Consider the following 22,836-nt stretch of genomic DNA (forward strand, 5'->3'; position numbering starts at 1 on the left):
ATGACCTGGGGACACTGTATGTCATCATTTGAATTGGGGGTACTGTGTTGCAAAATGTGTACTGGCAGCCCTACAATGCGACATAATGTAAACTAGGGCACTACTATAGTTCATAAAATAAACTAGGGAACTATTATGGGGCATAACTTTAAACAAGGCACTACTATGGTTCAGAAAATGAACTACAGTAGGGCACTATTATGGGGCACACCATTAACATCTGATGCAGAGAGGTGTCTCTCAAAAGCATTTGGACATTGACTCCTTCAAAATGTTGCAATGGCACCTGCAAAGTTCTGACTGCCCCCGTCCACCAGGCACTAAGCTTTAAACAGCTGAAGGGATGTGATATCCCTCTACTCTGAAAGCTTAACTATAGGAAAGCCCCCTCATTATCAGAGTCCCCACTCTTCATTAGCATTTTTACACATAGTATACAGTAAGGAAAGCCTCACCACAGTAGGTAAACTGTAAACAAGAGTATTATAACTCTCCCATCTTGTTAATTTACTGGGTTATACAATACCGATATTATTTAATGAGTATCTGTCCTGAGGAGAAACTGCATAGTTTGGGGAACTTACCTAGAATAAAAGAGCAAATGGAGTGAGAGAACATCTGATGAAATAATGGGTTTTGTATTACTGTCTCCTACTTGTACCAATAATATAAATAATACCTAAGCTAAGAAACTAGTGATTCTCTGGATACTGTTAGACCACACTGTACAGTGTATATTTTGTTGTTGTACTTTATTATATTATTTCTAACTTTAAAATAAAGATATAGTTGCATCTTCTGTAATGCTTTACCTGTGAGCTCTTATTCCACATTCAGGTATTTCACATTATTAATACACCAATAAATAAATATAAAAAAGTGCACTACTGCAAAAGAAAAGAAGAATACATTTTCTGTAGAATGGATTGATTTGAAATAATATCCTTGCTGTGAAACATTTAAATGGAACTCACAGTACTCTAATTAATTATTTATATTGGTACCACCCAATCTATTAAGGTAGCAATAGTTAATCTATAACAATTCAACTTAATAGAACCCCCTGGATCTTTATTTCTCTCATATACTTTTCTGCATTGTTACCAATATATTATGATGGTGGTTCAATAAGTAAGGTAGCAAACCTCTCATGTATATAATGTTCTCTATTTTATTCTAATTTCCCAGCAGGCAAGAGCAGGTTGACCACTGCGTCCTATCACGGCCATTAGTCTGCGCCTGTTATCAGTCATACTATCCCAACATCAGTTGTAACATGGTCAAACTCATTGAGGTGCATAGTGTGATCAGATTTCTGCATCAAAAGGGGACATGAGCAACTAAAATTCACCGCCAACTTGTTGAAGTGAATTCTGATAATGTCATGTTAAGGAAACAGGTTTTGGTTTTGTGTTTCTGATAAGCTTGTACTTATCAGTCACACCTGGTAACATAAGCTGAATGGAGTGACTATTGGGAAATGTACAGTATCAAACCTTCTAAAGAGAAGTAGACAAGTGGAGAAGTAGCCCACAGCAATTAAATAGTTTCAAGCTAGCATTTTTCAAATCTGTTTTTGGAGGACTATAAACGACTTTAAGGATCCTACTAGAAGTGGGGGGCCGTCACTGCAAAGATATCTTTTGGGTAATGTCTATAACTGGTCCCGGGTGAGTGTTTTTCTGAAGGGGTGATCTTGTGGGTAGATATATGACCCTATCCATATTCACAGAGGTTTTTCATTGAATATTGAAAAGAAACCTTTGCCATATGTGCACATATCACTTTGTTGAGGTGAGTTATTGGATGAAACTAACATCATCAATAGAAATTTGGTACTTCAATAATACTCTGTTCTGTTCCTGTTCTTGCCTCTGAGAAACTATGGATTCCTATTAGGATGACCACCAGTGCTAGAGAAAAGAGATTTACTTTATCTACTATATCTAGGGACAGCCTTTATCTGGACCACTGTCCTTTTGTATTGCCTGTATTGTGTAAGGGGCCGGTGCTTCTAAGTGTGGACTTTAGCTGCAGTTTCATGGCGCAGGTTACTTTGTCTTTCTTTTTTGTACATTTTATAAAATGATAAGTTAAAGCTAATTGTTTGCTTTGGAAAACATCACCACTCTTTTGAAAGTATGCTATATTTTATTCATGCCTCTTTTTGAGTAATTAAATAGAAGTATTTTATAACATACTGTACTCATATATTTTTTGCACCGTTGAATTGTTCTTTTTGATAATAAACCAGCTTAAACTGAAAACCTGTGTCTGCCTGACTTTCAAATGTCAAGACTTAAAAACACTTAAAGTAATCCTGAATGTGTGTCTGCTGTATATAATTTATGTCTACTATACAGTAGCATCTAATATGGTGGCTGTCAACTTTCTTATTTTCTTATGAAGTGACAACTTTTGCATATAATGAGCGAGTACTTGATACATATTTCATTATTTTACTGCTTATTAAATAATGACCATCATGCAACAAACATGTTTACATTTTTATATTTTTTATTCATCCTAGATATTGCTTATTTACACAATACGGGGCATATTAATTACGGGGCATATAATAAGGTGCAGATTTTTAGAAGTGGAGATGTTGCAATCAATCAATCAGATTTTAGCTACAGTATTATCTTCTATAAGGAATTAGATAAATGATAAGCAGAATCTGATTTGTTGCTATGGGTATCATCTCCACTGCTAAAACACGCAACTTAGAATATATACCCCTACATGTCAATCATTTATTATTATGTTTTAATACAGTACAATATTCATCCTACTTATTTATGGTTTAGCATCACAAAAAATTGGGTCACAAACAGCTGCATTTAAGAAATTGTGCTCTTATTATAGACATTGTTGAAGCACAGAGGAGCAGAAGGTTTTGGAGTGATTAATGACTCCACGTTTTCTGACATTTTACATTTTTAGGTCCATCGGTATATTTTCTTTTAATTTATTTCTGTTGGATTTTTTAAATGGATGCAAGGTACATAATAGCTTTTACCTATTAAGGCCGGTAAAATACAATAAGACATTTTTTCACTGTTTTATATCCAGTTCTAAAGTACAGTATAGGACCCATGCTGCTCACATAATATTACAATTTTAACAACATCTAATACCAACAAATGCAAAGAAAAAAAATATTTCAAGTGCATACAAAGTCATTACTGCTACTTTTTGGCAATGAATCAGATACAGGAGCCCCAGTAGGTGTGTAAAATCTGAAATTGCTATCACTCTTAAAACCCTACAGTGCTTATATATTTGAGGAAATTGATTATAGTGCTGTGAAAAAATACCCATGTGCACTGAAATCTGCTGATGACAAACGGCACTTTGAAAGAATGAAGCTGCAATTCCTGTAATGCTTATAACACCTACCATTGTTTTGTACAATATTACTCAATGCCAGCATATTAAAGTTAATGACATTTATGGTTTTATATTTTATATTATATAGATTGTCAGCTCTTCCTTGTGAATTAGTCTCCATGCTTATGTACCCAGAGTCAAACCACTAATTGGTTGGCTGACATTGTTTTGAAAATATGAAATTGCAAGGATGTTTTCTCCTGGGATAATGAAGCATACGGAGCTCAACATATTGTAGGAGACAAAATAAATAGTCATTTTTGTTCTGGGACCTATCTTTTGGCCATTGCTTTGACAGTATTCATAGGGATAAAATAGTTTTTCTTATTATTTTACATACTTAATAGCTCTCTCTGCTTCTGGCTATATAGATTTTTTGCTGTAATAACTAGCCATAAAAATATATTTTTATATATTGTTAGAACTGTCAAGAAATACAAATAAAGAAAACTAATAATCAGATTTTAAAGCCTGTGGCGTCATTATGTGCCAGTCATAATCAAATTAAACATTATTTCAAATTTGTGTTAATAAAAATATAGGTATGACTTGTATTTTAAAAAATAACATAGGTTTGACTTATACAGTATTTTCCTCAGGAACATAATTTTAAAAGTGCTTAAAGTGTTTTTAAAATATAAACTTTATCCGAATGTGTTTTCTCAAAAAAACTGAAAAAAAAAACCTTTAGTTAAAGAGGAAACATACAGTAACTACATTAAGCAGATATCTGGGCACATACACAACTAATACATTTTGATATGGTCAAAACAGAAAAGGCTGGCACCACATAATCTAAAACCTGCAGCCAAGAAGATAAACAGAAGCTTTCCAAAGGCTTCCAAAATTGACATAAAATTCAAGAGAACCTCTAGCAATGTCTATTGTATATAGTATATAACTGTGACTTTTGCATAAACACCCTAAATGTGAATACATAGTACACTGTATTACCTTTGTCTAATGAACAACCTCTTTCTTTATTCACTTTACTTGAGCCGTGCACACAAGAGAAAAATAATTATCCACTACAGTAGTTTAGGTGTAAAATATATATATTTTTTTTTATAAATGATACATGAGGTGGCTGTCACAACAAGCTAATGTGCCGAAGAATATAGGCCACAACATTCTGAAAAGAAGTTGTGGTTCAATCCATCGTGTCCGATGTTGTGCATCATCTTAAATAAGAAGACCACCAGGCATGTGATCAGTACTGCAGGTGGTTTCAGGACCTCTTGTCTGATTAAGGTAAGGACATTTTGGATGTAACTTTCTTTACTGATGGTGCATGGTTCCACCTATCCAGGTATATCAACAGCCAAATCAAACATCTGTGGAGTATTGAATATCTCCATGAATTTAAGGAAGTGCCTCTCCATGACCAGAAAATTAGTGTTTGTGGTGCCATTACTCATAAGCACATTGCTGGGCTCATTTTTTTCTGTGAAACAATTAACTCACAATGGTACTATACAGGAATCAATCATATCTGAACTTATGGAATGTGAATCCACGATGGATAGTTATAGCAAAATGGTGTAACTGCTCACACCGCTGGTGCGTCACTACAATTTGTGACTTTTTTGGAAATTGCATTGTCTCCTGAGGACTGTGTGGACAATGCTGTACCTGAGTGATCATTATTGTGGAGCCGGCTAAGTTTACCTTCTGATACTTACATGTATGTGGATATTTTATATTAGTAAAGTTACTTTATCATTTCATTCCCGAGTGCACTCGCCTTACTTGCAACTTTTCAGGAATATATATATATATATATATATATATACCCCAAAGAATGCCCTTATCTTGTGTCAATATCAAATGAGCAGCACCACCAAAATGGGAGAATATAGAGAAATAGTGTTTTAGAGGCCGCTTATGGGAATAGGGTTAGCTATTTCCTGATTAATACAATATGTATAGAACTAAATTAATATCCACCTAGTAGAACATCCAATGAGAGAATCAGACTTTTTCATTTAGTTTCCATAAAATCAATACAATGATTAAAACTTTTCAATACAAAGGTAGCAGTAATCCAACAAAAGACAGGATAAATCTCAAATTCACACATATGACATTAAGAATACAACAGCCATTTTCAGGTGGATGAGAATCTGCTGGCTTTGTGGGTACTGCATACCAAAGAACCATATGCATTCTGTTCAAAAGTACTTCCTCAGGGGTAGATGGTGCAAACTGGGTGGGGGAATAATATAAAGTTAGGGGAAGGACATATTATTTCTTAGATGGATATAGATGATTCCTTCCTTAAGATACAGTACATACCAGTGTAAGGATATGTAATTCTCACATCAGGTATTGATAGTTACACGACCACAATGACAAATACCATTTAATGTTGGATAATTAATTAGAGGTCTGTGAAATATAGAGAAAATGGAATTTGTTTAGAACTGAAATTTTATATATATATATATATATATATATATATATATAATAAAGGTGTTAGAATAAATTCATATCAGTATAAGCCAATTAGTTGGATTGGAACTAATTAAATACTTCATCCTAACAATCAGGGGTGGATTGGACATAGAGTCTCTAGGAAAGATTACTGGTGGGCCAATGTGCTTGTGGGGAAAATACACAGAGGAAGCTGGCACCCATAAGACCAGCGAAGCACGTTGGGCTCAAGCTTGTAGGACCACAAGTATCAGCACCCTCATCCACCTCCTGTTAAACTTTGGACCTATCAGCTTCCACTAGGATGAAATTCCGACATAAGTTCTTCATATGATCTGGACTTACCCCCTTCTGCCATTTGGTTCCGAACTGCAAGAGAGACCTAGGGGACTTATTTGGAATCCAGTCTGGTAAATTACCTTATACCTAATTGAACTTGTGGGCAAATGTGAAACAGCGTCCTAGCCAGGAATTGTGGACACTATACTTGAAAGGGTTAACCCTGTGGGATCCTACAAAGTGTATTTCTTATCATTTAGCAATTGCTTGTGTTTTACTTCTGAGGGGTAGGATAACCTAAAAAAGAGGAGATAGAGGACTGCTGCGCCTCTGAGAGCTGCAGTGGGGATACCAACAGATGATCACTCAATCACCCTGGAACAATAATGCACAAGAAAATAAGGGATCCCTTCTGCGCTCATCAAACAACAATAAACAGTAATGCAGTAAATAATGAGTTCTCAAATGGATAAGTCTATGACTCAATTATAGTCTCTTTTGGTTCTTATATAAAGCGGAAATGCTGGATGTAAGGAGACTCAATGCGTACCGTACTCACAAGGAGTCATGGTATGTCCCGCGTATAAAGGTGTCTTTAGTCGCTTGGTTCTTCTTTACCTTCTCCGAGGTGGAAAGATCTTATCCTCGTAGTTGGAAAGAAGAAAAAGTGGAAAAGAAGAACAACTGATGGTGTAGTATGTTCGTGCAAGCAGGAGATCGCTGGATATAAATATGTGGTGGAATACGGAAATATCCTCAACGTGACTCTAAGGGTAGTGGTCCGTAATTTTCATCCTTTCTGTACGTGCTGATATACAAATGGAGGTGCTGGGAGTGACTGGTGATTTAACGCGTACCTTACTCACGTTAAATCGGGGTTAATCTTCCATGTAAAGGTATCTTTGATCCTTCGTTGTTCGTCCTTCCTCTTATTATCCTTCCTTCGTCCCAGAGATAATACTGGATCGGAGTTGTTTTCTCGGTGAAAAAGCAGGAGAGAACAGGTGATGGTGTAGTATGTACGTAACGACACGTGATTAAGTGACTGTTAAAGCAATAAATGACTATTGTGCTGGGCTAATGGTCAAGTGCGTACCACACTCACATCCATACGGGGAAGGAGAAAGCGCATCAAGGTATCTTTCCCTTGGACTGGAATTGTATCATTCAGTCATTCACACCCGGACTGGACATAGGATAGATGAGGAATGGGCGTACCCGACTCACACTCAAAGGTGTTAAGGTCTGCACATAAGGGTATCTTTGGGATGGTCCTATACGTCGTGGCTCTCCAATTCTCACGTGGATGGCGGTGTATAAGGAGGAGGAGAGTGGAGTGTCAAAAAATAATGAATGAGGTATTGACACGCCAAAAAAGATTTATTAAATACAAACAAAAAATGGAAAAAATGGCAACAAACCAGTGGTCAATGCAGAAAAGGCGCCAGCGGGGATGGGTGAAAGATGTTAAAAAGGGTCCGGATTAACCTCACCTTAGCTGGTACCGTCCTGATTGGTCACTGGTAGTACTGGCCCTCACACCAACGCGTTTCGACTTGGAAGTCTTTTTCAAGGTGTGTATAGAGGGCACTGGTACAGATATTTATACCCCCTGACAGGAAATCATGTGATGGGGGTGGAGTTACATCATTGTGCAATGGTATACATAGAATAACGTAAAACATACATAGATAAAACTAAACAAGTAGACACTGTAATAATAAGATGACATGCTTAAAACTTAATTAAAATACATAATTAAAATACATCGTTTAGAAGGTCTGAACGGTTACTTCCTGCCGCGTGGAACGCATATATTACCGGAAGTGACGTCGATGCGTTCCACGCCGGACGGAGGGAATGATTAAATCATATACTTTAAACATGGTATGCTCCCCAAGGATTAAGCCCTAATGCGGGCATGGTGTGCATAAATGTAGTATTACATTTAGACGGGGGCGCAGGCAGGCGTAACGGTAATGTACGCGTGCTCCCGGAAGTGGGGTTTAGGCATGGACAGGAAGTGACGCGCCCTCGTGAACCGCATAGGCAGGAAGTAACATGCCTGCGTTCCACCGGCCCCGAGGTCGCGATCCTTCCTGTAGGTGGAGCGCAATGAAGGTGTCATGCGTTCCACTGAACGTGACGAGGTTCTACAGCATATAGTGGGTGGGCGGGGCGCAAAGAACGAGTTATGCGTTCCACTGGAGTTGACAGGTTTCTACAGCATATATTAAAACAAAGGACCAAAATAAAATGATAAATAGCAACATACAAGAGACCAAAATAAAATATAGATTGGTAAATAGCAAAATACGAAAATGGAAGAATAAAATGAAAGGGCAAAATTATATCCACAAAACTGACAGCAATGATGTTTAAAAATAAAAACATGAATTAATATAAGATAAAACCGTTAAGAAAATGATACAAGTGACCCTGATTGGTATATGGGGGATATCTGAAATAAAGAGAGAGGGGGGGGATTCAAGAAGAATCCTATGAGAGTTTGAGGGATAAGGATGGGTTGGCTGTTTTTACAGAAACCATTTGGTCTCAAATTCTAGATTAAGACCTTTAGGTTTTAAAGTACCCAAATTGAATATAGTCCTCATCTCAGTCCGGGCGAGTCTTTCCTCAAGGTCGCCTTTTCTCCAATTGCCTTGTACTGCTTGGATACCGCAGAATAAGGCTAATTCCGATGTTTTGCAGTCATGTTCTTCCTTAAAATGTGCTGAGATCCCATGTGTGGGCAGTCCTTTCTTAATATTCCTCAGGTGTTCACCCATTCTTTCTTTGAGTTTTCTCGTGGTTCTCCCCACATATTGTTTGTTGCATTTGCATTGTACAAGATATACAACATTTTTGCTGTCGCACGTTATAAATTCACCAATATCATACTTCTTTTGGTTGCTTGTGGACATATAGCTGGTTATGACTGATGTGCTGCTTTTGCAATTGCGGCACATTTGGCAGGTCCCGCAGCGATAAAAGCCCTTATTTTTGATGGTCAAAGTTCTTTTTGGAACTTCCAATGCACTTTTGACTAAGCGTTTCCGTAGGTTGTCCGCTTTTCGGTAAATGAACCGTGGTTTATCTGGTATATACTGTCTAAGCACAGGGTCCTGTTGGAGTAATCCCCAATTCTTCCTCACAATATGCTCGAATCCTTTATACTGGCTGTTGAATTTCGTAATGAAGGTGACCTTGTCGCCCTCAGCTCCTTTACCACCTTTCTCAGAGTTCACTATAGATCCTATCATCAAATCTCTGTCCGTTTGTAGATATTTTTCATAGGGTTCATCCAATGTTTTGGTCTGATAACCCTTTGAAAGGATTCGAGCATATTGTGAGGAAGAATTGGGGATTACTCCAACAGGACCCTGTGCTTAGACAGTATATACCAGATAAACCACGGTTCATTTACCGAAAAGCGGACAACCTACGGAAACGCTTAGTCAAAAGTGCATTGGAAGTTCCAAAAAGAACTTTGACCATCAAAAATAAGGGCTTTTATCGCTGCGGGACCTGCCAAATGTGCCGCAATTGCAAAAGCAGCACATCAGTCATAACCAGCTATATGTCCACAAGCAACCAAAAGAAGTATGATATTGGTGAATTTATAACGTGCGACAGCAAAAATGTTGTATATCTTGTACAATGCAAATGCAACAAACAATATGTGGGGAGAACCACGAGAAAACTCAAAGAAAGAATGGGTGAACACCTGAGGAATATTAAGAAAGGACTGCCCACACATGGGATCTTAGCACATTTTAAGGAAGAACATGACTGCAAAACATCGGAATTAGCCTTATTCTGCGGTATCCAAGCAGTACAAGGCAATTGGAGAAAAGGCGACCTTGAGGAAAGACTCGCCCGGACTGAGATGAGGACTATATTCAATTTGGGTACTTTAAAACCTAAAGGTCTTAATCTAGAATTTGAGACCAAATGGTTTCTGTAAAAACAGCCAACCCATCCTTATCCCTCAAACTCTCATAGGATTCTTCTTGAATCCCCCCCCTCTCTCTTTATTTCAGATATCCCCCATATACCAATCAGGGTCACTTGTATCATTTTCTTAACGGTTTTATCTTATATTAATTCATGTTTTTATTTTTAAACATCATTGCTGTCAGTTTTGTGGATATAATTTTGCCCTTTCATTTTATTCTTCCATTTTCGTATTTTGCTATTTACCAATCTATATTTTATTTTGGTCTCTTGTATGTTGCTATTTATCATTTTATTTTGGTCCTTTGTTTTAATATATGCTGTAGAAACCTGTCAACTCCAGTGGAACGCATAACTCGTTCTTTGCGCCCCGCCCACCCACTATATGCTGTAGAACCTCGTCACGTTCAGTGGAACGCATGACACCTTCATTGCGCTCCACCTACAGGAAGGATCGCGACCTCGGGGCCGGTGGAACGCAGGCATGTTACTTCCTGCCTATGCGGTTCACGAGGGCGCGTCACTTCCTGTCCATGCCTAAACCCCACTTCCGGGAGCACGCGTACATTACCGTTACGCCTGCCTGCGCCCCCGTCTAAATGTAATACTACATTTATGCACACCATGCCCGCATTAGGGCTTAATCCTTGGGGAGCATACCATGTTTAAAGTATATGATTTAATCATTCCCTCCGTCCGGCGTGGAACGCATCGACGTCACTTCCGGTAATATATGCGTTCCACGCGGCAGGAAGTAACCGTTCAGACCTTCTAAACGATGTATTTTAATTATGTATTTTAATTAAGTTTTAAGCATGTCATCTTATTATTACAGTGTCTACTTGTTTAGTTTTATCTATGTATGTTTTACGTTATTCTATGTATACCATTGCACAATGATGTAACTCCACCCCCATCACATGATTTCCTGTCAGGGGGTATAAATATCTGTACCAGTGCCCTCTATACACACCTTGAAAAAGACTTCCAAGTCGAAACGCGTTGGTGTGAGGGCCAGTACTACCAGTGACCAATCAGGACGGTACCAGCTAAGGTGAGGTTAATCCGGACCCTTTTTAACATCTTTCACCCATCCCCGCTGGCGCCTTTTCTGCATTGACCACTGGTTTGTTGCCATTTTTTCCATTTTTTGTTTGTATTTAATAAATCTTTTTTGGCGTGTCAATACCTCATTCATTATTTTTTGACACTCCACTCTCCTCCTCCTTATACACCGCCATCCACGTGAGAATTGGAGAGCCACGACGTATAGGACCATCCCAAAGATACCCTTATGTGCAGACCTTAACACCTTTGAGTGTGAGTCGGGTACGCCCATTCCTCATCTATCCTATGTCCAGTCCGGGTGTGAATGACTGAATGATACAATTCCAGTCCAAGGGAAAGATACCTTGATGCGCTTTCTCCTTCCCCGTATGGATGTGAGTGTGGTACGCACTTGACCATTAGCCCAGCACAATAGTCATTTATTGCTTTAACAGTCACTTAATCACGTGTCGTTACGTACATACTACACCATCACCTGTTCTCTCCTGCTTTTTCACCGAGAAAACAACTCCGATCCAGTATTATCTCTGGGACGAAGGAAGGATAATAAGAGGAAGGACGAACAACGAAGGATCAAAGATACCTTTACATGGAAGATTAACCCCGATTTAACGTGAGTAAGGTACGCGTTAAATCACCAGTCACTCCCAGCACCTCCATTTGTATATCAGCACGTACAGAAAGGATGAAAATTACGGACCACTACCCTTAGAGTCACGTTGAGGATATTTCCGTATTCCACCACATATTTATATCCAGCGATCTCCTGCTTGCACGAACATACTACACCATCAGTTGTTCTTCTTTTCCACTTTTTCTTCTTTCCAACTACGAGGATAAGATCTTTCCACCTCGGAGAAGGTAAAGAAGAACCAAGCGACTAAAGACACCTTTATACGCGGGACATACCATGACTCCTTGTGAGTACGGTACGCATTGAGTCTCCTTACATCCAGCATTTCCGCTTTATATAAGAACCAAAAGAGACTATAATTGAGTCATAGACTTATCCATTTGAGAACTCATTATTTACTGCATTACTGTTTATTGTTGTTTGATGAGCGCAGAAGGGATCCCTTATTTTCTTGGGTAGGATAACCTCTCCTTGATGAATGTTTATTAAATGTAACTTTTTAAATTGTATTCATTGAGTCGTTCATCTCATTTTGAATTCCAGCCGGCGCCAGTACCTATCTTTTCTAATGTGCTTGTGGGACCTGTTTTGTTTGTTGACATGCCGGGGGTGGTGCTGCCATACACAGTATACATTCCCATGTGAGGCCACTTCTACAAATTTTTCCTGGGCCCCTTCAGTTCCAAATCTGGCCACAGCCTGAATTGGAAAGAAAGTGCAATGGAATATGCTAGGGCTACATAATTGTTAATACATAAATTAATATATAGCTGTTACAGACAAGAGTTATAAAACCTGTTGGTGTCACTGGGCCTTTCAAACAGCAATGGAAATTTGAAACAAACTTTAATACCAAAAGCTTTATTATACATTTTTTCCCTTGTGGGGGCAAATTTGTTTCATTATTTTTTGTGGGGGCCAATGGATTACTTTTTTGTTCTTCTGCAATGTTTTTCTGCACTGCAATGGTGTTTGTACAGTGTTTCAGTACTGAGTCAGACACACACACCAAGGAGTGTATTAGAAATGTGTTGGGCATTCCCGCATGGTTACAGGGGGCTGACTAGTCAGACACAGATGTAATGTAGTGTGGGCATATTACTATCAGTGGTTGCATATAAAGACGTTGAATTGCTCTAGCATAGGGCTGGTGAAAGTTTCAATATTGCTGCCAATTGTGGCATCTAAAGATGCACAGAGCATGATTACAGCATCTGTAGTCACTGACAGTGGACATCTCAGTCCTTGCTTATTTGGATGCACAGATGTACCCTAGGCAACTGCATTGTAGCATCATTAGCATAAAGTCACAGATGTCACTGCAGAAAATGATGTATGGAAAGCCACAACTGCATTAATTCAGAATCAAACCGTATGATGATTAATCCCACCCCACAACAGACCCCACCCCCACAACAGACCCTGCCTCCATTAGGGCTGCTTTCATAAATTTCCCAGGTCCCAGGCTGGTTTTCCATCCCAATTCGTCCCTGCTAACAATGGTTGGAATTCCCCGAGATTAAGAATAAGAGTAAAAAGTGTACCTGTGGAAAATAAATATATATCTTATGTGTTTCTTAGGCCCTTTTAAGTCACCAACAAGGGAATGCAAATGATTACATACCAGTTGAGGGTTAATTTGAGAAAAAAATATGTGTCTCAGCAGCCATAGTTTTATATAGACTAGAAATCTAAAAATAATAAACAATTCTTAATGTACCAAATGGTACAAATAGTTAGACAATCTATCTGAATTTAACAGTAGGGGACAATTAGACTTTTGCAAATAATATGTGTAATAAAACTAGTATAACATAATTTATATTCAGTATACAGTACATCTTTACATACAAGATTGATGGAGCAAACGTTTGAATCATTGTATTGGTTTTATGTGAAATAAATGAAAAATTCTGTATCCTCTTATTCTCTAATTGGATATTCTAGCGGGTGAATATTAATTTAGTTCTATACATATTGTATTAAATGGGAATTGGCTAACCCCATTCCAAAAAGCCCCTCTAAAACACTATTTCTCTTTCTCTCTCTCTCTCTCTCTCTCTCTCGCTCTCTCTCTCTCTATATATATATATATATATATATACATACACAGTAAATGTATATATATATATAAATCCTTTATTTATATGACACCATAAGGGATCCACAGCACCCAATTACAGAGTACATAAACAAAAACAAGAATAAAGCGACTTACAATTCAATACAATATAGGACAAGTACAGGATATATAAATATGGCTGCGTCAGCAGACAACATTAATATAAGTATCAGGGTGGCAGAAAACTGAGGGTTTTGGTGCCATCAAATGAAGTATTGAAAAGAAGATTGGTTAAGTAAGACATAAAAGCACATAAGGGAAGAGGGCCCTGGTTGTGAAAGCTTACATTATAAAGGGGAGGGGCACAGAGACAGGGGTGACACAGATGGGGTAGAAAGTAAGCTGCGTGTGTACAAAACTACCTCTATCCATGTAATTCCTAGTATTATTTTTCAATAAATAAATGTGTGTCATTTTAAACATTGTTACATTTTAAGTGAAGTTTAGTTAGTGCAGAGCTGGACCTAACCAATTTTATACCCTAGGCAAGATTTTGGTTGGTGCCCCCTAGAAATGCTATTTGTTCCTCCTCTGACTCAGCACACAACCTTCTCCCAGCAGAAGAGATCACAGCAGCAGCCAGTAGCACCCATTACCTATAGCAATCCTCATTTTGCCGCCATTGCCAGCAAGAGCATTGGCACCCCACCTCCCATATTATAAATAGGTAAAGTGCATGCCAAAGGTGCGCGGGCCAAAAAAGGGGCGTTTTATTTGGTGGGTAGTACCCCCTAATTCCAATTACACCACACAGCAGTGCAATTGCATTCACATTATATCATACAATAGTGCCCCTTATTCATGTTACGTCACACAGTAGTGTTTGTAATTTGCATTCCACCAGACCATCTTGCTCCTTATTCACATTACATCACATCATTTTGCTCCTTATTCACATTACACCACACCATACGCTCCTTATTCACATTACACCACACCATTTTGCTGCTTATTCACATTACACTGCACCGTATTGCTTCTTATTCACAACAGTAGTGCCCTTTATACACATTACACTGCACAGTAAATGTAATCTGCTCAGTCTATAAATGCTTTTGTTGGTTTCAATTTCAAAATGCATTTATTTGCTAGGTTTAACATGGTCTAATCCTCAGTAATAATTATCATCTTCAGCAAGTTACCTAACATATCTCTTTTGTGGCCACCTTATAATATACACTCTTACAGTTCCAAAGTAAGAACAAACTTTTTGCAGCTTAGTTTTTATACTATTCAGTCTAAAATCGTGTTCTACTATAATTGAGGCCCACTGGGCATCTGTATATATAAATAACACACCTAGTGGCTGGCACTGGTAAAGCAATCACAATACCTGGTGCCCTCTGTAGAACTATAGGTACAGTCAGGAGAGGAGGGAACAGCAGCACCCACAGGACTCTAATTGCACAGAGATTCAACTTGCAGTCCACATCGATTTAGAGGGACAATCTGATGCAGTGTAGCATATCAACATTTTACTTTAATCACCAGGTCCTGTGAATGCTGCTACTCACCCCTCTCCCGACTATATATATATATATATATATATATATATATATATATAGAACAGGCGAGGTGGCACTCAACGGACTTCACATGCAAGAATGACACTGTACTACCACTTGTAAGTACTGTACCCAAAGTAGGACTGCAGCAAAGAAGGCTAATAAGATATTAGCATGCATAAAATTGGGAATTGATGCTAGGGAATTGATGCTGGGGAATTGATGCTAGTATTATACTCCCGTTATATAAATCACTTGTGAGGATACACCTTGAATACTGTGTACAATTCTGGGCACCTTACTACAAAAAGGATATCCTGGAGCTAGAAAAGGTTCAGAGGCGGGCGACCAAACTAATTAAGGGTATGGAGACACTGGAATACGAGGAAAGGCTTGCAAGACTAGACATGTTTACACTGGAAAAGAGGAGATTAAGAGGGGACATGATCAACATTTACAAATATATAAGGGGACAATATACAGATCTTGCACAGGACCTGTTTTTGGTTAGATCAACACAGAGAACTCGTGGACACTCACTCAGGTTAGAGGATAGGAGATTCCGCACAATATGGCGTAAAGGCTTTTTTACGGTAAGGACGATACGTGTTTGGAATTCCCTGCCTGAGGGAGTTGTAATGGCTGACTCAGTCAACACCTTTAAGAATGGGTTAGATAAATTCCTAATGGATTATTATATCCAGGGTTACTGGGCAGAGTCACGCACTATGGTTATTATAAAAAAGAGGGGTAAAATGTAACGGGAGTCATCAACTTCAGTCAAAATTTTATACAAAATAATCGTGCATAGGAGACCACAAATAGGTTGAACTCGATGGACAATTGTCTTTTTTCAACCTTAGATACTATGTTACTATGTTACTATGTTTAAAAGTGGTAGTACAGTGTTGGTCTTGCATGTGAAGTCCGTTGAGTGCCACCTCTCCTGTTCTATACATTCTGCTGCATTGTGGATGGCACCCAGGCAATTTTCTACCCCAGTGTGAGTGCCAGGCTTTTGGACAGGGTGTATATATTTATATATACATATATATATATATATATATATATATATATGGGATGCGGTCAAGATCCCTCCGGACGCAATCCCAGCGGTCAAAATAACGACACCGGGATCCCAAACGGCACAATCCTGACATTTTCTTCCTCTGTGGGTGTCTACGACACCCATCACCCATAGAGGGAGAATAAATTAGTGTGCTGAGCGCAGTAAGGAACCGTGCTCGCAGCGTGGCGAGCACATCGAGCCCACAAGGGGCTGCATTGCGCTCGCACCCCCTGTTGGGATTGTGCCAGTCGGGACTCCGGTGTCGGTATTCTGACCGCCGGGATCCCTTCCAGCGGGATTTCATACTGATCCCATATATATATATATATATATATATATATATATATGTATATATAACAAAGTATAAGTGAACGAAAGAAGCGGTACAATTCAACCTCAAACTCAAACGTGGGCTGTTTGTACATTTTAACAAAAGACAAACCCTTTGAGAGAACAGACATTTCTAGAATCACCACCAGATAACCAGCTATAGACTCTGGATTCCTTATAATCCTCCTTAACCCTTTTATATTTATTCTTTTTAAAAGCTAATAGGTCAGCATGAAATAATTGCACAGAACTTTCCAGTCTGGACAACCAATCAAATGACTTATCAGCTTGTAGACTCTCCAAACCTGTTTCCTCACATTTATCAATCTCCTTATCCAAGGATACCAAATCAGTATTGACCTGCTCTATGACTAAGACCATAAGTTGGAAAGAACAATCGTTCAAAATCTGACACCATTGTTTACAAAACAAAGCATTTGATCTGCCTATAGTGGGCTGATTTCTGATGCGGAAGCCTCTGGGTATAATTTTTTCTTTATAATACTGTGAGAGTGTCAATCCATGCAGGTTCAGCTCTACCCTACGTTTCTTCAATTTAAGAAAATCAGAAAAAATTTCAGTGGGGCTGTCTACATCAAATGCATGTGAATTGGTGTCCTGAAATAGTATTCCAGAAATGTCTTTGTCAGCAAATCGTTTGATCTGAGTCAGGTCATTAGCATATGTATTAGATGTATCCATATCCACTGATTTTCCAATTCCAAAACAAAAAGTGAGTACATATAAACTCCCAAAAAAGGGAATAATAGTTTAAAAATATCAGGTGCTGGTTGGCATAAAAATGTTGCTCATAGAATGGTTGTATAGCCTGCCTCACACAGTATCGTCCGTACTAGGAGTGCTGGATACATAATATGTTGCAAGCCTCCAGCGACAGACAGGTGGTAGGTCAACAGCTGTTTCGGTGCTCACAGAGGCACCTTCCTCATGGACAGTCAACCTGATGTAAAAGTGTGTCTCTTATACCTGCCAGAAATGAATAAAACATGCTCACCTGATTAAAGATAGAACACACATGTGTCTGTCCGGCATCACCGCCGCGTCCGTCACCGGAAGTGACGTATGTCAACATCCGGCCATATCCAGCAGCAGTGTGACACGCTGAGAAGCCAGCAACACCGACGCGTCCGTAACCGGAAGTGACACTTGTCAACATCCGGCCGGGTCCAGCAGCAGTGTGAAGCGGCCAAGGAGCCGATCATGTGACCTTAACACTACCACTCCCCCAACACTCCACTGAGCTGGCAATGAAGGCTCCATGACTCCGCCCCCATTTTTGGCCATGTCACAGCCCAAACAAAATAATGGGGCTTTCGCATCAGAAATCAGCCCACTATAGGCAGATCAAATTTTTTGTTTTGTAAACAGTGGTGTCAGATTTTGAACGATTGTTCTTTCCAACTTATGGTCTTAGTCATAGAGCAGGTCAATACTGATTTGGTATCCTTGGATAAGGAGATTGATAAATGTGAGGAAACAGGTTTGGAGAGTCTACAAGCTGATAAGTCAGTTGATTGGTTGTCCACACTGGAAAGTTCTGTGGATTAATTCATGCTGACCTATTAGCTTTTAAAAAGAATAAATATAAAAGGGTTAAGGAGGATTATAAGGAATCCAGAGTCTATAGCTGGTTATCTGGTGGTGATTCTAGACCAAACTGGCGTACAGGTAACAAATTTAGAGGTAATCGCACAGGACGTAATTTTTCAGATATTGACACACATACCTCAGCGATTGACTCTGATCACTTACAAGCAACCACTTCGGCTGCTTTTTTTCGGAAAGGCTCCATCGCAAGGAGCAAGTACAAGGATCACATAGAAAAAGGCTATGTAGGAGGGGAGGCAAGAAGCGAAACAAAACAAAAAACAGGGACAAATGACAAAAAGAAGTAGTGGTTTTCAATCTGTCTAGTTATATACATAATGAGACAGAAATGTCTGTTCTCTCAAAGGGTTTGTCTTTTGTTAAAACATACAAACAGCCCACGTTTGAGTTTGAGGTTGAATTGTACCGCTTCTTTTGTTCACTTAGATTGAAGGATTTCTTTGTTAAACATCCTGCACCTACTACTGATCAAAAGAATTTTAGGCCTAAAAGTACTTTTGATCCACCCAGTATGAATCCATCTATAGAGACTTTTTCCAATCTTGTCAAAAGGGACATTTTGCCTTTTATGCAGAATCAGAAGGTCTCTTATACTAACCTAACCAAAGATGAAAATGATGCACTTATGTCCCTTAGAGACAATAATGAGCTTGTTATACGCCCCTCGGATAAAGGGGGTGGTATTGTATTGCTCAATAGAAGTGATTACATAAGGGAGATCAAGAGACAGCTTTCGGACACTGAGTGTTATAAATGTCTCACATATGATCCTACTTACTCCTACAAGAAAGAAATTGATACTGTCATCAATCTTGGTCTGTTGGATTGATGAATCGACTGCACACTTTCTTACGCAGGTCCATCCAAGAGTTCATTTGATTTATGTACTTCCTAAAGTACACAAAACACTTGTTAGTCCACCTGGCAGGCCCATAATCTCATCCTGTGGATCCCTTTGTCAACCTGTATCACAGTTCATAGATTTCTGGTTACAACCTGTTGTGCAGAATACCAGGTATTATTGAAAAGATACTACCGATTTTATCAAAAAACTTTCAGAACAGGGTTCCTTACCTCCGGGGATTTTGTTGGTTACTCTTGATATTACCAGCTTGTATACCAACATTGGTCACTCTGCTGGCATTGATGCGGTTAGGAGTCTGGTATCCGCCAGTCCACACTATAGAGGTCCCATTATTGAATTTTTTATTTTGTTATTGGAGATTGTGTTGTGTAAAAATTATTTTCTGTTTGAAAATTAATTTTATTTACAATTGCGAGGGACCATGATGGGGTCCAACGTGGCCCCCGCATATGCTAATTTATATATGCATTTGTATGAAATTCAACACATTATGGCAGATTCTACTTTTTCAGAGTTTATATATTTTTACGTTCGTTATATCGACGATCTCTTCATGGTGTGGACTGGTGGTGAGGGGCTCCTCACCGAATTCATAGATACTTTGAACAGTCTGGACACTAAGATGAGATTTACATTATCGTTTAGCGACATTTCAATCAACTATCTTGATGTGTGTATAGTGAAGCAAGGGAATGAATTGTCTACACAAATCTACAGGAATGCAACCGATAAAAATACGTTATTATCAGCAGATAGCTTCCATCCGACCCCTTTGAAGCGGGGTCTTCCCCTTTCACAGTTATTACGAGTAGTACGTATTACATCCAATATGGCGGAACTACCACGGGCACTTGAAGAAATGGGCACACGCTTTGCACAAAGGGGATATGCACAAAGTGAAATCAATGAGGCCATTACAAAATGTTTGAATATTAAACGGGAGGATGCTTTGGTATCTAGAAAGAAGGATGCTACAACTGAACGAATGATTTTCTCCTCTACTTATTCTATAGCCTCAAGACATATTCGTGATGTCATACTTAAACAATGGCATATCATCCAGGCTGATGCGACCATAGGAGCATTATGCAAGAATAATCCACTTTTTTGCAACAAGAGGAGCAAGAACATTAAGGATATCATAGCACCATCAGATATTGGTCCCATCAGATGCAAGTGTTGGTTACAACCCAAGCTGGGTGTTTTTAAATGCCATGGGTGTGCAAACTGCAACTTTCTGACGTTAGGAGATTCCTTTTTTGATCACCAGAATGGCAAGAGATTTAAAATAAAGCATCATCTGGACTGTAATAGTCGCTATGTTGTATATCTCATATTCTGTCCTTGCCATCTGTTTTATGTTGGGAAAACGATAAGGACACTAAAGGAGAGAATCTCAATGCACCGTTCTTCCATAAAAAAAGCCTATGTTACACTGGATTTAAACACACCTCCTGTGGCCAAACATTTTGTGACGAGTGGACACACTATTAAAGATTTCCATTGTATGCCAATAGGTTGTGTCCCCCCACTTAGACGAGGGGGTGATCGTGGACGTATTCTACTTCAGCGTAAAGCCCATTGGATAGCCAGACTTAATTCAGTTGCACCTAACGGACTCAATGAAAGTCAGGGGTTTGGTTGCTTTCTGTTGGGTGAATGTATTATTAGAGACTCTCCATAACCTGGATGAATTACTTTTGTCCTATTCAGGTTTTCCGGTTCTATTTAACTATCACTATTTTGTTTATTATGTCTGGGTTTGTCTATTATATCTGCCAGTATATAGAGAACTGTAATTTAGTTGTTGTAGTTTATTGGGGCATTAAATATTTACTAAAACATTGCCCGTTATTATATACCGTGCTTTGGTTGTCATGGTAACACATTATTTTGTTTGGGCTGTGACATGGCCAAAAATGGGGGCGGAGTCATGGAGCCTGCATTGCCAGCTCAGTGGAGTGTTGGGGGAGTGGTAGTGTTAAGGTCACATGATCGGCTCCTTGGCCGCGTCACACTGCTGCTGGACCCGGCCGGATGTTGACAAGTGTCACTTCCGGTTACGGAAGCGGCGGTGTTGCTGGCTTCTCAGGGTGTCACACTGCTGCTGGATCCGGCTTGATGTTGACATACGTCACTTCCGGTGAAGGACGCGGCGGTGATGCCGGACAGACACATGTGTGTTCTATTTTTAATCAGGTGAGCATGTTTTATTCATTTCTGGCAGGTGTAAGAGACACACTTTTACATCAGGTTGACTGTCCATGAGGAAGGTGCCTCTGTGAGCACCGAAACAGCTGTTGACCTACCACCTGTCTGTCGCTGGAGGCTTGCACTATTTACAACTTTGGATATGGTGATATGATATAATGCAGTTTTTGACACCCCATGTGCTTTATTCAATGTTTCTTGCCTCTGGTGTTTTAAGATTTTTATATCTTGATAAAGATTTCTTTATGCAGTCATTTGGAGGTGCTGGTTTCTATTTCTTTGGGACTATTGCAACACATTATGTATCCAGCACTCCTAGTATGGACGATACTGTGTGCGGCAGGCTATACACCATTCTATATATATATACTATGCATCAGATTAGATTTTATCATATGTGAGAAAGTTAAATTGAAAACTAGACCATGCCCAGGTTCCTTTCAGGGAGTTGATGTTCACATGAATTAAACTTTGCCCTCTTGGTGCCCTGATCAACAGTAGAAATATCAGAGAAGATCTGCATGCTATGACTTTATATAATGTACAGCAAATTATATTTTTAAACTGAAAAGCAATATTGTGTGGTTGGCCAAAAATGTTCTAGATTATGAATTGTTGCTGAAACAACATTTTCATACAGGTGTTTTCACAGATGTCTAGTACTTCTATCACATTGTCAAAATTGTTATAATGTAGACAGTGATTTCTCTTTAACTGTTACCATGCAATCTTAGTGCAGTGGAAACAACACTTGGCAAAACTTTATAGTATATTTTCTTAAGTATTTTGCTGCCAGTGACCCATTACATAATGTAACCATTAAAATTTTCTGCATTCTCACAATGCATTGCTGAACGCCTGCCCTCCTTTTACTTTTATAACCAGGAATGTTTAATATCCCTCTTAACAGATGGCACAAGGAGGGTCATGCATAGGGTTTTGCAACTGGTGTTACTACACATATCACATGGCGTTGTGGGTGGCACTGTTGCCACCCCACAGCCCTTATTTCTGGCTTGGAATGGCATCCTGCAGACAGTAATGCTGTGGCAGTGCCACCTATAATGTCCTTTGTCCTATGGGTATCATCATGATAACATGCACAAATTGTGTTTTGTGGACACAGGGCACATTAAAGCTCTTTTATGGCTATGACAACAAGTTGCTCTTTTAAATAATTTATATTTTAAACAACCAACATCAACGCTAAAAACCTGCTGTATTATTTTACTTTCCCTTATAGTTTCAATTGAAATGATGTTCAACATAGTGTAAAATTTACTTTCTGCCAAATCTTGAGAGTTGTAAATGCTGCAGAAAATTAGGAAATGAACACAAAGG

This window comes from Pseudophryne corroboree, chromosome 7 (assembly GCF_028390025.1).
Source record: "Pseudophryne corroboree isolate aPseCor3 chromosome 7, aPseCor3.hap2, whole genome shotgun sequence".
Taxonomy (NCBI): domain Eukaryota; kingdom Metazoa; phylum Chordata; class Amphibia; order Anura; family Myobatrachidae; genus Pseudophryne; species Pseudophryne corroboree.